Source organism: Perca flavescens, chromosome 5 (genome assembly GCF_004354835.1).
Source record: "Perca flavescens isolate YP-PL-M2 chromosome 5, PFLA_1.0, whole genome shotgun sequence".
NCBI classification, from domain to species: domain Eukaryota; kingdom Metazoa; phylum Chordata; class Actinopteri; order Perciformes; family Percidae; genus Perca; species Perca flavescens.
The window spans coordinates 41096998-41109136 of record NC_041335.1 but is presented as its reverse complement, the minus strand read 5'-3'; the positions used below and the strand labels follow the sequence as shown (position 1 = coordinate 41109136).

Sequence of the window (12139 nt, the reverse complement as noted above, 5' to 3'; positions counted from 1 at the left end):
ATAAACAAAACTCATCATAATCAGAAAGAAAACCGCCTGTCTCACAAGAACGAGGTTAAAAATTAGTTTGCCCTTCCTCTCTCTGGCCGAGCACACACACCCCCCACCTGTCCCAGGTGACCTCTACATACCAAGTTTACACCCCCTGACGTCATCATCCTATCATCATCATCATCAACAAGAACACGTAAACATGATCAGCATCGAGCATGATCTGCATCATTTGATACAAAGGTGTCGGCATGACTGCAAACAACATAAACAACATGAAAATGATGAAACAGTGTAAAGGCTTCAACACTCCGGCCCCCAATTGACCGGTACAGGGCAATTATATTCATAGGAAGCATACACTGGAGAGTCCTTTGTGACAATATTCAAAATGTGTCCATATAATATGAAGACTAAGCTAATATATTCCATTCAGTATCAACAGTCCATTTCGCAAAATAAGTTCACAGAAAATTCAAAAATCGGTTCAACGCAGGTCCTCGAAGAAAACGAAAAATGCGAAAAAGGAGTAGAGAAAAAGAGACAAAATGAAAATGGGTTCAACCAAAGTCCCTTCAGGAACATAGAAGAAAAGGGCACAGGTAAGACTTGTTTCATCAGGTCATGTCTCGTAGAAGGCAGATCTTTGTGATGGGCCTTTCCAAGGAGCCATTTTGTGTCCTGATCTTGACCCGGCGTACATGTCCTTTTTTATCGGGGAATATCTCCGTGACTCTGCCCATGGGCCAGGAGTTGCGTGGTGAGCTTTCATCAATGCACGTTTGACTTCTATGGGACCAAAGTAGTCCAGTCCGGTACGAGTAAAGGGTGGCAAATCAGGTGTTATCCTGCGTAGAGGTAAGTCAGACATCTTTTGTGTCATTGCTGTGCCATGCCATCTCCTGCAAAGCACACAATCCCGTGTTATATTTCTTGCAGCGGAGTTTGCGCTTATGATCCAGTATTTTGTTCTGAGTTTTGCAATCATTTGATTTCTGCCACAATGGCCCACCAAGGTATGGATGTGGCGTAGGAGTATCGTTGACAGGTGATTGTCCTTGGGCAGAATGGCTGGATGCTTGGTTTCCTCTGGCATTGCCAACTTACTTAGTCTACCTCCAAGTCTTAGGATTCCATGTTGGGGAATGGGATCCAATCTATAGATCCTGCTATGTCTCTTAATGGGTAGGCCCTTTTGTAGAGAGGTCATCTCATCCTGAAAGGATTGTTGTTGGACATAGGTTATGAGCGAATGCTCGGCTTTGGCTAGATCCTTCACAGACAGCTGTGACCTAGTTGGGTCCAAGTCACTAATTGTCTTCTTTAAACTCGACTTTCTTAGTATTTCCTTGAATTTTAAGAGCCATGCTGTCGATTGAATCAACTTATCCCATGATGAGAAGTGCTCGATAAAACGAGTCAGAGGACTTTGATTCTGCAGCACGCCTGTACGAAAAGCCACAGCTACCCTTTTGACCTCCGGGTCACCGTGGGCCAGTGTGGGTGATACTTGGGTCACTGCCCAGTCTGTGTCAGGTTGCATCAGGAAATGTGGTCCTCCCAGCCAGTGTCCTTCATGAAGAAAGGTCTCTGCTTTCATGCCTCTTGATGCGCTGTCTGCGGGGTTAAGTCCAGTCCTTATGTGGCGCCATTGGGCTTTGTGTGTCAGATCCCGAATAATGGACACTCTATTAGCCACATAAGTATGAAACCTTCTGGAGTCGTTTTGGATGTATTTTAGGACGGCAGTGCTGTCGGTCCAAAAGACAGTCACCGAGGGTTAACTCAAGCTCTCTCTTCAGCATCCTGTCAATCCTAGCCGCAAGGACTGCGCTGGCAAGCTCCAGCCTTGGGATAGTCACCACTTTTAAAGGTGCAACTCTTGCCTTCCCAATCACAAACGCAATGTGAGGTGGTCCACTGTCACAAGTCAGTTTCAGATAGCTGACTGCCCCATAACCTCGCTCACTTGCATCGCAGAAGTGGTGCATCTGTGCACCAGAAACTTCAAAATCTGGTGGCCTAAGGCATCTCCTGATTCTTAGGCTGGAAATCAGGTTCAGGTCTTTCAGCCACTCCTTCCATTTTTCTGTATAAGCAGTCGGTATCGGCTCATCCCATCCACAATGTAGCTTGTTCAGGTCCTGCAGTATTCCTTTCCGGTCAGCAGGACTGGTGCTAGGAACCCCAGAGGATCGTAGACTGAATTCAACACAGACAGAATGCTTCTGCGGGTGACTGATGGTTGTTTTGGGGTGATCGAGAAGAAAAACATGTCTGACTCAACGTCCCATCGCATACCAAGAGCTCTTTCTAGGGGCAGTCTGTCTTTATCGAGGTCCAGATCTTTGACCTCTTTTGCTCTCTCATCTGCAGGATCAGAAGCAAGGACTGCACGACTGTTACTGGTCCACTTGGTGAGCTTAAAACCACTTGTGGCGCACACTGATCTGAGGTCCTTTATCAGATGGATTGCTTGATTCTCATTTGGGACAGATTTGAGACAGTCGTCTCACGTAAAAGTTGCGACAAATGGTGATGAGAACGTCAGCGCCATACTTTCCTTCATTATCATCAGCTGTCCGCTTCAGCGAAAATTGGCACAGCTCGGGATGAGACTGCTCCAAAAAGATGCACCGTCATCCGGTACTCTGCTAGCGGTTGCTTGGTGTCGACATCTGGCCACCACAGGAATCTGAGGAAGTCCACATCATCTTTCAGAATTCTTACTTGATGGAACATTCCTTCGATGTCCCCATCACTGCTACCGGTTCCTGTCGGAATCTGAGGAGTACAACCAACAAGGTGTTCGTGAAGGTCAGGGCCCTGCAGCAGCTCAGAATTCAGGGAAGTCCCTTGGAATGAGGAGGTACAATCAAACACCACTCGTATTGTTTATTTTCTTTTGTGATAGACACCATGGTGAGGTATATACCACAGTCTACTATCTATCCGGGGCAGTTGGTCTTCTGGCATTCTTTCTGCATGCCCTTTCCTCAAGACGTCACCCATGAAACCTTTATAATCCTTCTGAAAGGCTTCGTCTCTCTGGAATCTGCGGGCAAGACTTAGTGCTCTTTGTTCCGCCACCTTCCTGTTGTTTGGCAGGCTGATGTCATCCCGACGAAACAGAAGTCGTATTTCATAGTGGCCTTCTTTTCTTTTGACTGAGCTGTTCATTACATGCAAGAATTTCTTGTCTTCAAATGAGTTTTCTTGTTTTTCATTGTATGCCAACTCTGTGAAGTCCTGGTTGTATTGGTGTAAGAGGAGCTCTTCCAGCCTGAACACTGATATCTTATTGGATGTAATCCGAGGTCGACCTTGCTCATCCAAAGATGCGGTGCTGCTTAGAGGCCCATTTATAGTCCAACCTAGGCTTGTTAGGACTGCATAGGGTCCTTCACCTTGGCTATTGATTACTTTCAGTGGCTCCATAGCCCTTGGGACATTTGCACCGATTAATATGCTCACCTCTGCCTTGATACGTCTTAGGTGGACATCATTTAGGTAAGGCCATCCTTTTATGTCCTCCTCTGTTGGAATGTTCTCCTCGCTGACCGGAATGGCGTCTTGTGAGAAGACCTCTGGAAGCTCTATGAAACCATTGCCATCCAGGCTGCAAACCTCCAGCCCTCTCATAACATGGGTTTTCACAGGCTTTTCATGGCCCATTGTTCGGAGTAGGATCTCTGTTTTCTTTCCTCTGACAGACAACTGTTCCATCAGCTTCTCTGTGACAAAAGTAGCATTGCTTCCAGGGTCTAGAAACGCATTGGTTTCTATCACACAGCTGCCTTTGTGTGCCTTCAACTTTACGGGTACCACTGCCAACTTGTAGTCCTTAATTCTGTTTCCTGCTTCAGCTTCTGATGACACCATAGCAATTTGTGCTGCTGCTGATACTTTAGCAATGGAGTTGTTGCTGGTGTCCGAAATCTGCTTAGCCGCTGGCCTGGGACTTCGTGGGGTGAAGTTCTCCATATGCAAGTCAGTGGGGTGCTTCTTCCCACAGGAACGACACGTGAGACGTGTCTTGCATTCTTTACTCATGTGACCTTTGACCAAGCAGGCGAAGCAGAATCCATTTTTCCTTAGCAGCTCAACTTTCTCCTTGTGGGGAATCTTTGTTATTTTCCCGCATTTTTCCATTGCATGCTCTCCTTTGCAGAAAGCGCAGGGCTCGACAAAAGCGTCAACAGCAGTATGGGTGCCCTCTGGCCTGTATTCTCTTTTCTGTGTATTGGTGTTCATGCTGGCTTCTTTGTTGGGAACGATAGTCGTAACAAAGCTTTTCTTGCTGCTGGATCCCGTATACGATAAGTCTCTTCTGGGCTTCCCCCTGGCCTGTTTTTCCATAAACAGAACAAGGTCGTGGAACTTAGGTCTCTGCTGTGTCCTTTCAGTGATATCACATACGGCAGACCGCCACTTTTCTCGAAGTTTAAACGGGAGTTTGGAAACAAGCCTTTTCATGTTAGATGGGGAGTCCAGTTCTGACACCTATGGGAGCTCCTGAACTGCATTACCACAGCCCCTTAGATAGAGGACGTAGCTGTGTAGTGCCTTTCCATCATCTGTACGTATTGGATTCCAGTTTAAGGCCTTTTCAACATATGCAGACGTGACTTTAAAATCGTCACCAAAATGATATGTAAGTAGGCGCTTTGCTTCCTCGTAACCAGTTGTAGCGTTCATGTGAAAGCAGCTTTGGACCAGTTCTTTAGGCTGACCTACAGTGTACTGTTCCAGGAAGTATAGTCGATCCTCGTTACTGTTGGTCTTGTCCTCGATGTTGTGCTTAAAAGCCCTCATAAATGATCTGAAAGTGAGAGGGTCACCGTCGAACACCTGCACCTCCCTCCTTGGGAGTTTAGATTCTTTGTGCTGTATCACCAGCAGATCCGCCAAGTCTGTTTGTCTTTGCATAATGTTTGTGAGGTCGATGCCTTGAGCCGTTTCACTTCTGGGAGTGGATTCGCCTCGTCTATGTGGTCCATCAGATACAACAACTTTAAATGGGGAAGGTTTGCTGTAGTCCTTGGTGCATGCTCAGACCCTTTTGGTGGTATGTGGGGGGTACTGAGTGTGTATCAATTTTTGTAATGGTGTTTTAGGTATGGCTCCTATCCGTGCAAACTCCAGGTGTGTTAGGCTTCCTTCTATTTTACCAGATGCATTCATTAGGTCTGCCATTTCCTTTCCGGTTTCCAGCTGATACTTCTCCATTTCCAATTGTCATGTCTCCTTTTAAGGGCTTCAGCTCTGGCCTGCAGAGCAGCTTTGTCTGCAGCCGCCTTCATGCGCACTGACACAATGGATGAGGATTTGGAACCCTTGGAACCTTTTGAACTTTTAGAACATTTAGAACCCCTTGAACTAGTCTGTGAGACACTGTCTCCTGCATCCACAAGAGCCTGTGGGTCGGACTGAGATTTTATCCATCGATCCACCTCGGTTATAAAAACATCATAATCGGCCATTTTCGGCTCATACCAGTTCAGAGTTTCATTTATTCTCACATCCTCAGGCAGCAGTTCCTGAATAGATTCATGACACCTTTTAAATTCCTCCAGCAATCTTAGAAATTCCTTTGCACCTTCATTAACAGTGACAACATCGGCACCCTCCTTCATCAATGTTTTTATCTCATTCATTTTCCGTGTGCAGTGTGAAAGTTTCCGCTGCGTGTTGCGCTGAGTGATTTGAACGCTTTCCTCTGTTGTCCATTCCAGCGATCCCGGCTTCAGTGACTCCACATTCCGTTCCTGCTGCCATCGTCTCAGTGTTCGTTCTCACCCTTTATTATTCGTTTGTACAATTTATGTTCTTTACGTCCGTCCGATAACTATTCTCGATTATTCGTTAGTTTTCCGGTAATCACTCATTTAATGTCATTCCTCCATGCGCACAGCCGTGCGATATTTCCGGGTCGGTTTAGACCATTTCAGTTACTTTCTTTCCGTAAGCGTATCTTTTGTATGTTTGATCGTAACCAGGTTGAAAAAACAGCGCATTCGCTGGTGTACTCACGGTACCGGTGAAATCTGAATCTGGCAGCAGTCCAGCTCCAATCCAAACAACACTGACTCCGGTCTCATCCCTTCCTTTCTATCTTGACTGGCGTCCTTCCTGGTGTTCTGTATGTATGTTATGTATGTGTCTTTGTGTGTGAGTGTCTTTATGTGTGTGTGTGTGTGTGTGTATGTGTGTGTACGTGTCTTTGTGTGTGTTTCTTTATGTGTGTGTGTGTCTGACGTCTGACAACATAATGGAAAGGATTCATGTTAAAGAGTATGATCCTTTTTTTACACATAAAAACATCTGTAAAATTGCGTTCTATAAACCCACCAGACTCCATGTAAATAAAGAGTAATTTTATCATCGTAAAATACACTGCTTTTGAAGTCGAGAGAAACAAAATAAAACTATGAAAAGCCGTTTTCGGTCGTCTTTCCACTTTTCCAACCATGACAACTCTAGTTTTGGTTGAAATGAACACATAGTTTACTGATTTACATGTGAAAATAGTCTGGCTCTATACACGCTAAAAGTACTGTTTTTCTAAATGGAGTCTGGTGGGTTTAGTGTTAGCGACCTCAGAGCTGTTTCTGGTTTAACAGAAAGGTCTTAAAGAGGTTTTAAAGGTCTATCTCTGTAGGGATCCTTTCATAATGTTGACAGAAACTTAGAATAATAATCTGAGTCTGTCAGCAGCAACAACAGAACTTGAAGAGAAACAAATTGACGATGCACATTTGTCCCAAAGGGGGACATTGCAGACAGAATTGAAGAATAATACATTAGTGTGCTCACGATGCCCTATATTATATACTCGTGTGTGTGCTCCTTCCTCTGTCCCAGTGACAGTCAGTGGTTTCCATTGGACTGAACTGTAAAGTTATCCAGGACAATGACATCCTGACGTGTAGAGAAGTGGGCTTGTTTCTGGAAGCTTCAACCTGTCTGTCTGTCTGTCTCTCTCTCTCTTTGTCCATCTGTCTGTCTGCCTGCCTGCCTGCCTGTCTTTGATTTTTTAATTCTTTTAAAGATCCCGTCTGATCCAGATCATCTGTAGATGCTAGATCACACCTGATACATGTGTCGACATCAACACACAGCATCCTGTTCAGGCGTCAGCACTTCAGGCTTCCTGTCTATCATTACAGCTGAAGACTGACTGTAATGGAGTATAGCATCACTTTCTACCGTATAAATCACCAACAAGTCTTCAGGGGACAGGGTGTAGTTGATGACTGACACTTCCAGCGCTAATTGAGGCTCAGATTTCCCTGTTTTGTAATTGTAATAAACAAATAAAATGTGAGTTGAAATAAGATAATGATGCAGATTTGTAAAAAGTATGAATCCATACTTCATCAGGTCTGTCTGCAAGACGACAAGCAAACAACTTTTACAATGTTTTTCTGAATGGGGTTTGGATGGATCAGAGCTATGCTAACATTGTAGCTGCTCCATCAACACAACAGACACATTATTTCAGAACTTAATAGGTAGTTTTACTCTTCCCAAAGAAAGCTCCTTTTGCATCTGCTGTCTGTAAATAATGAGGAGCTACAGAAAGCTACAATCATCTGTTCCTCCATTTCTGCTTCAACAACGTGAGGACATCAGGGGGATCTAAACACTTTCAAGACACAGTGTCACACACATTTCTTTCTCCAGTTCAAATATTTCAACTCACACATACACGCCGCTATTTACGTAGTTCCATTGAGTTTGTATGTTATCACTTCACACTTTACCTGGGGGGTGTGACCACGGTATAAAGATGAGTTCTGTTGTTCATGATGTCTGGTGTCTTTTCTCTCTCTCTATTGTATCTTCTATCATCTCTCCAGACTCTGTCAGGCTGGTGAATGGGACCAGTCTGTGCTCAGGCAGACTGGAGGTGAAGACTAACCAGTCTACCCAGCGCTGGTCCTCCGTGTGTGAAAATGACTTTGACCAGCAGGATGCAGAGGTGGTCTGTAGGGAGCTTGGCTGTGGGGCTCCTTCAGTCCTCCAGGGGGCGCTCTATGGAGAAGTGGAGCCTCAATGAGGACCAAAGAGTTCCAGTGTGGAGGCCATGAGTCTGCTCTCCTGGACTGTAGCAGCTCAGGCTCAGATAGAAACACCTGCTCACCTGGAACAGCTGTTGGACTCACCTGCTCAGGTAGGAGAGGAGCTGCAGCTCTGATTTGGTTCATTTCTGTTCTAATGAAACTCACTTTGTTCTTTTGCTGATGACTCTCTGGTTTCTGTTCAGAGCCTGATGCTGTCAGGTTGGTGGGAGGAGCCAGTCGCTGTAGAGGAACACTGGAGGTGAAACAAGGAGAATGGAGACCAGTGAGTTACTATAACTCTGACTGGAGCCTGAAGAGAGCAGCTGCTGCCTGCAGAGAGTCAGACTGTGGCTCTGCTGTTTCTGTAGAAGAGAGAGAAGAGTCCTCACGCAGATCTGTGTGGAGGATCAGGTCTGACTGTGTTGAGTCTGGATCTACTCTGAGGGAGTGTGCTGCATCATCATCCTCTTCCTCCTTCCTTCAACTCACCTGTTCAGGTAAACCCATCAAAGACATGAATGAATGAATGAATGAATGAATGAATGAATAAATTAACGGTTTTATTTCGAACAACATACAAAAATACAGAACAAAAACTTAAAATAAAAAGACACAAAGTATTTCACCGTAAAAAAAAAAAAAAGCAAAATAAATAAAAACTGTTAAATGAATAATTGTGTCCTAAAGAAAGTATGAAGAATGTAAATCCTTCCAGAGTAGTGGGGGGGCATACGGTTGTTATACATTAAGTTTACCTTTAAATCATAGACCCCCTAACAGGAAGTTTATTATTAGTTAATAGTAGTGGGGGGGGGCATACGGTTGTTATACATTAAGTTTACCTTTAAATCATAGACCCCCCTCTAACAGGAAGTTTATTATTAGTTAATAGTAGTGTGGGGGGGCATACGGTTGTTATACATTAAGTTTACCTTTAATTCATAGACCCCCTCTAACAGGAAGTTTATTATTAGTTAATAGTAGTGGGGGGCATACGGTTGTTATACATTAAGTTTACCTTTAAATCATAGACCCCCCTCTAACAGGAAGTTTATTATTAGTTAATAGTAGTGTGGGGGGCATACGGTTGTTATACATTAAGTTTACCTTTAAATCATAGACCCCCCCCCCCCTCTAACAGGAAGTTTATTATTAGTTAATAGTAGTGGGGGGGCATCGGTTGTTATACATTAAGTTTACCCTTTAAATCATAGACCCCCCTCTAACAGGAAGTTTATTATTAGTTAATAGTAGTGGGGGGGGGTTGTTTGTGTGACTGTGTGTGTGTGTATCTGTGTGTGTGTGTGTGTGTGTGTGTGTGTGTGTGTTTGTGTGTGTGTGACTGTGTGTGTGTGTATCTGTGTGTGTGTGTATCTGTGTGTGTGTGTGTGTGTGTGTGTGTGTGTGTGTTTGTGTGTGTGTGACTGTGTGTGTGTGTATCTGTGTGTGTGTGTGTGTGTGTGTGTGTGTGTGTGTGTGTGTGTGTGTGTGTGTGTGTGACTGACTGTGTGTGTTGTGTGTGTATCTGTGTGTGTGTGTATCTGTGTGTGTGTGACTGTGTGACTTTGTGTCTGTATGTGTATCTGTGTGTGTGTCTGTGTGCGTGTGTCTGTGTGTGTGTCTGTGTGTGTGTCTGTCTGTGTGTCTCTGTGTGTATATGTGTGTGTGTGTCTGTCTGTCTGTGTGTGTGTGTTTGTGTGTGTGACTGTGTGTCTTTGTGTCTGTGTGTGTGTCTGTGTGTGTCTGTCTGTGTGTGTGTGTCTGTGTGTGTGTGTCTGTGTGTGTGTCTGTGTTTGTGTGTCAGACATAAACAATCCTACCCAACACACAGTAAGTCAGACAGAGGAACAGCATTAGAAGCCATGTAAAATAAGCTACATTTAGCATTCATCCTAAAACTAATGACTCACTTGAAGCCAAACAAATAGCATTTATCTCTAAATTTCATCACAACAAAAACACAGTAAAATAAAACCATGTGTTGTGGGCTTTAAAACATTTTGGCATTGGAGTTCTGCTGTGGATTACCCATAATTCATTACTTTTAGCGCCGCGGCGCCATGTGAAAGTGACGCCGGCAGACGGCGCTGTCCCCATTTATGCAGCAATTTAACAGAAGCTAATATACAACCTGTTACATACGCACGTCACATTCACCAGCCAGCTCCAAACAGCTGAACGAGGCCTCTCCACTTCGCCAGTTAAACAAAGTGGAATAAACGTATAAAAGTCCAAATCTACACAAAACCCACTATCAATTTAGCTGACATCAAATGTGGCATTTAGGAAACCTTTATTGGAGGGTTGGCACGGCAACATGTCCAGACTAGTGCAACAGTAACTTTCATTTTTTGTGTCCTGCTGCTCGAATCGTCAGCCAGGAAATACTTTTTTTTTTACTAAAGTAGTATATGAAATCAGATGTATTACCTACCACCATTTAGTTGTTTTGTGTTATTTAAGATATTTATACAATATCTGGTCATGCCAGACGTAATTATTCCACTCATTTTTAAACAATGCAGTTACCCGTTTGAGCCACCAGGGGGACAGTGCTCCTCCTGCCCCCCCTGCAAACTCCGCGTATGTGGTCAGACCATCTGGTAGCGGGGGCCGACACTGAGAGCTACATGGATTTTCATGAATAAAAAAGTTGGATGACCCTCCCTCAACAAAAAAAAAAGACATGACCCTCCCTATTTTCCTCCGTGGTCCATCCCTGAATACCGAACGGTCCCTTATAGCACTTGTTAATGTGTGATTCTGTAAAGGTGTTCACGAGATACTAACCTTTCATGGACTTGTGAATTTCGCCAGCCGTTCTATCCATAGACAGTATATAAAATGGACCGACAGACCCCGTGTCTCTGGACCGAGACCAGTGAAGGATATTAGAAGTCACTTTTCCGGTGACAGAGACAACGTAGATGTGACGTGATCAACGTGTCTGAAAGTGTGAAGTCTTCTGGTAGCTGTGAGAGAAAATCTCAATCATTCCCAATCTCACAGAGACGGAGAACGTAGGTATATGTAAGGAGATAACATAGACACAGGCTAATTACTGATCACTAACATGCTAGTTAACATTAGTAATTACTGATCACTAACATGCTAGTTAACATTAGTAATTACTGATCACTAACATGCTAGTTAACATTAGTAATTACTGATCACTAACATGCTAGTTAACATTAGTAATTACTGATCACTAACATGCTAGTTAACATTAGTAATTACTGGTCTCTAACATACTAGTTAACATTAGTAATTACTGATCACTAACATGCTAGTTAACATTAGTAATTACTGATCACTAACATGCTAGTTAACATTAGTAATTACTGATCACTAACATGCTAGTTAACATTAGTAATTACTGATCACTAACATGCTAGTTAACATTAGTAATTACTGATCAGTAACATGCTAGTTAACATTAGTAATTACTGATCACTAACATGCTAGTTAACATTAGTAATTACTGATCAGTAACATGCTAGTTAACATTAGTAATTATTGATCACTAACATGCTAGTTAACATTAGTCATTACTGATCACTAACATGCTAGTTAACATTAGTAATTACTGATCACTAACATGCTAGTTAACATTAGTAATTATTGATCACTAACATGCTAGTTAACATTACTAATTATTGATCACTAACATGCTAGTTAACATTAGTCATTACTGATCACTAACATGCTAGTTAACATTAGTCATTACTGATCACTAACATGCTAGTTAACATTAGTCATTACTGATCACTAACATGCTAGTTAACATTAGTAATTACTGATCACTAACATGCTAGTTAACATTAGTAATCACTGATCACTAACATACTAGTTAACATTAGTAATTACTGATCACTAACATGCTAGTTAACATTAGTAATTACTGATCACTAACATGCTAGTTAACATTAGTAATTACTGATCACTAACATGCTAGTTAACATTAGTAATTACTGATCACTAACATGCTAGTTAACATTAGTAATTATTGATCACTAACATGCTAGTTAACATTAGTCATTACTGATCACTAACATGCTAGTTAACATTAGTAATTACTGATC

General features: G+C 43.0%; 1 pseudogene; it reads left to right on the top strand.

Annotated features, from left to right (window-relative positions):
• Window positions 1-7783: 7783 nt before the first annotated feature.
• Window positions 7784-8583, top strand: LOC114556344 (scavenger receptor cysteine-rich type 1 protein M130-like; annotated as a pseudogene).
• Window positions 8584-12139: the final 3556 nt, after the last annotated feature.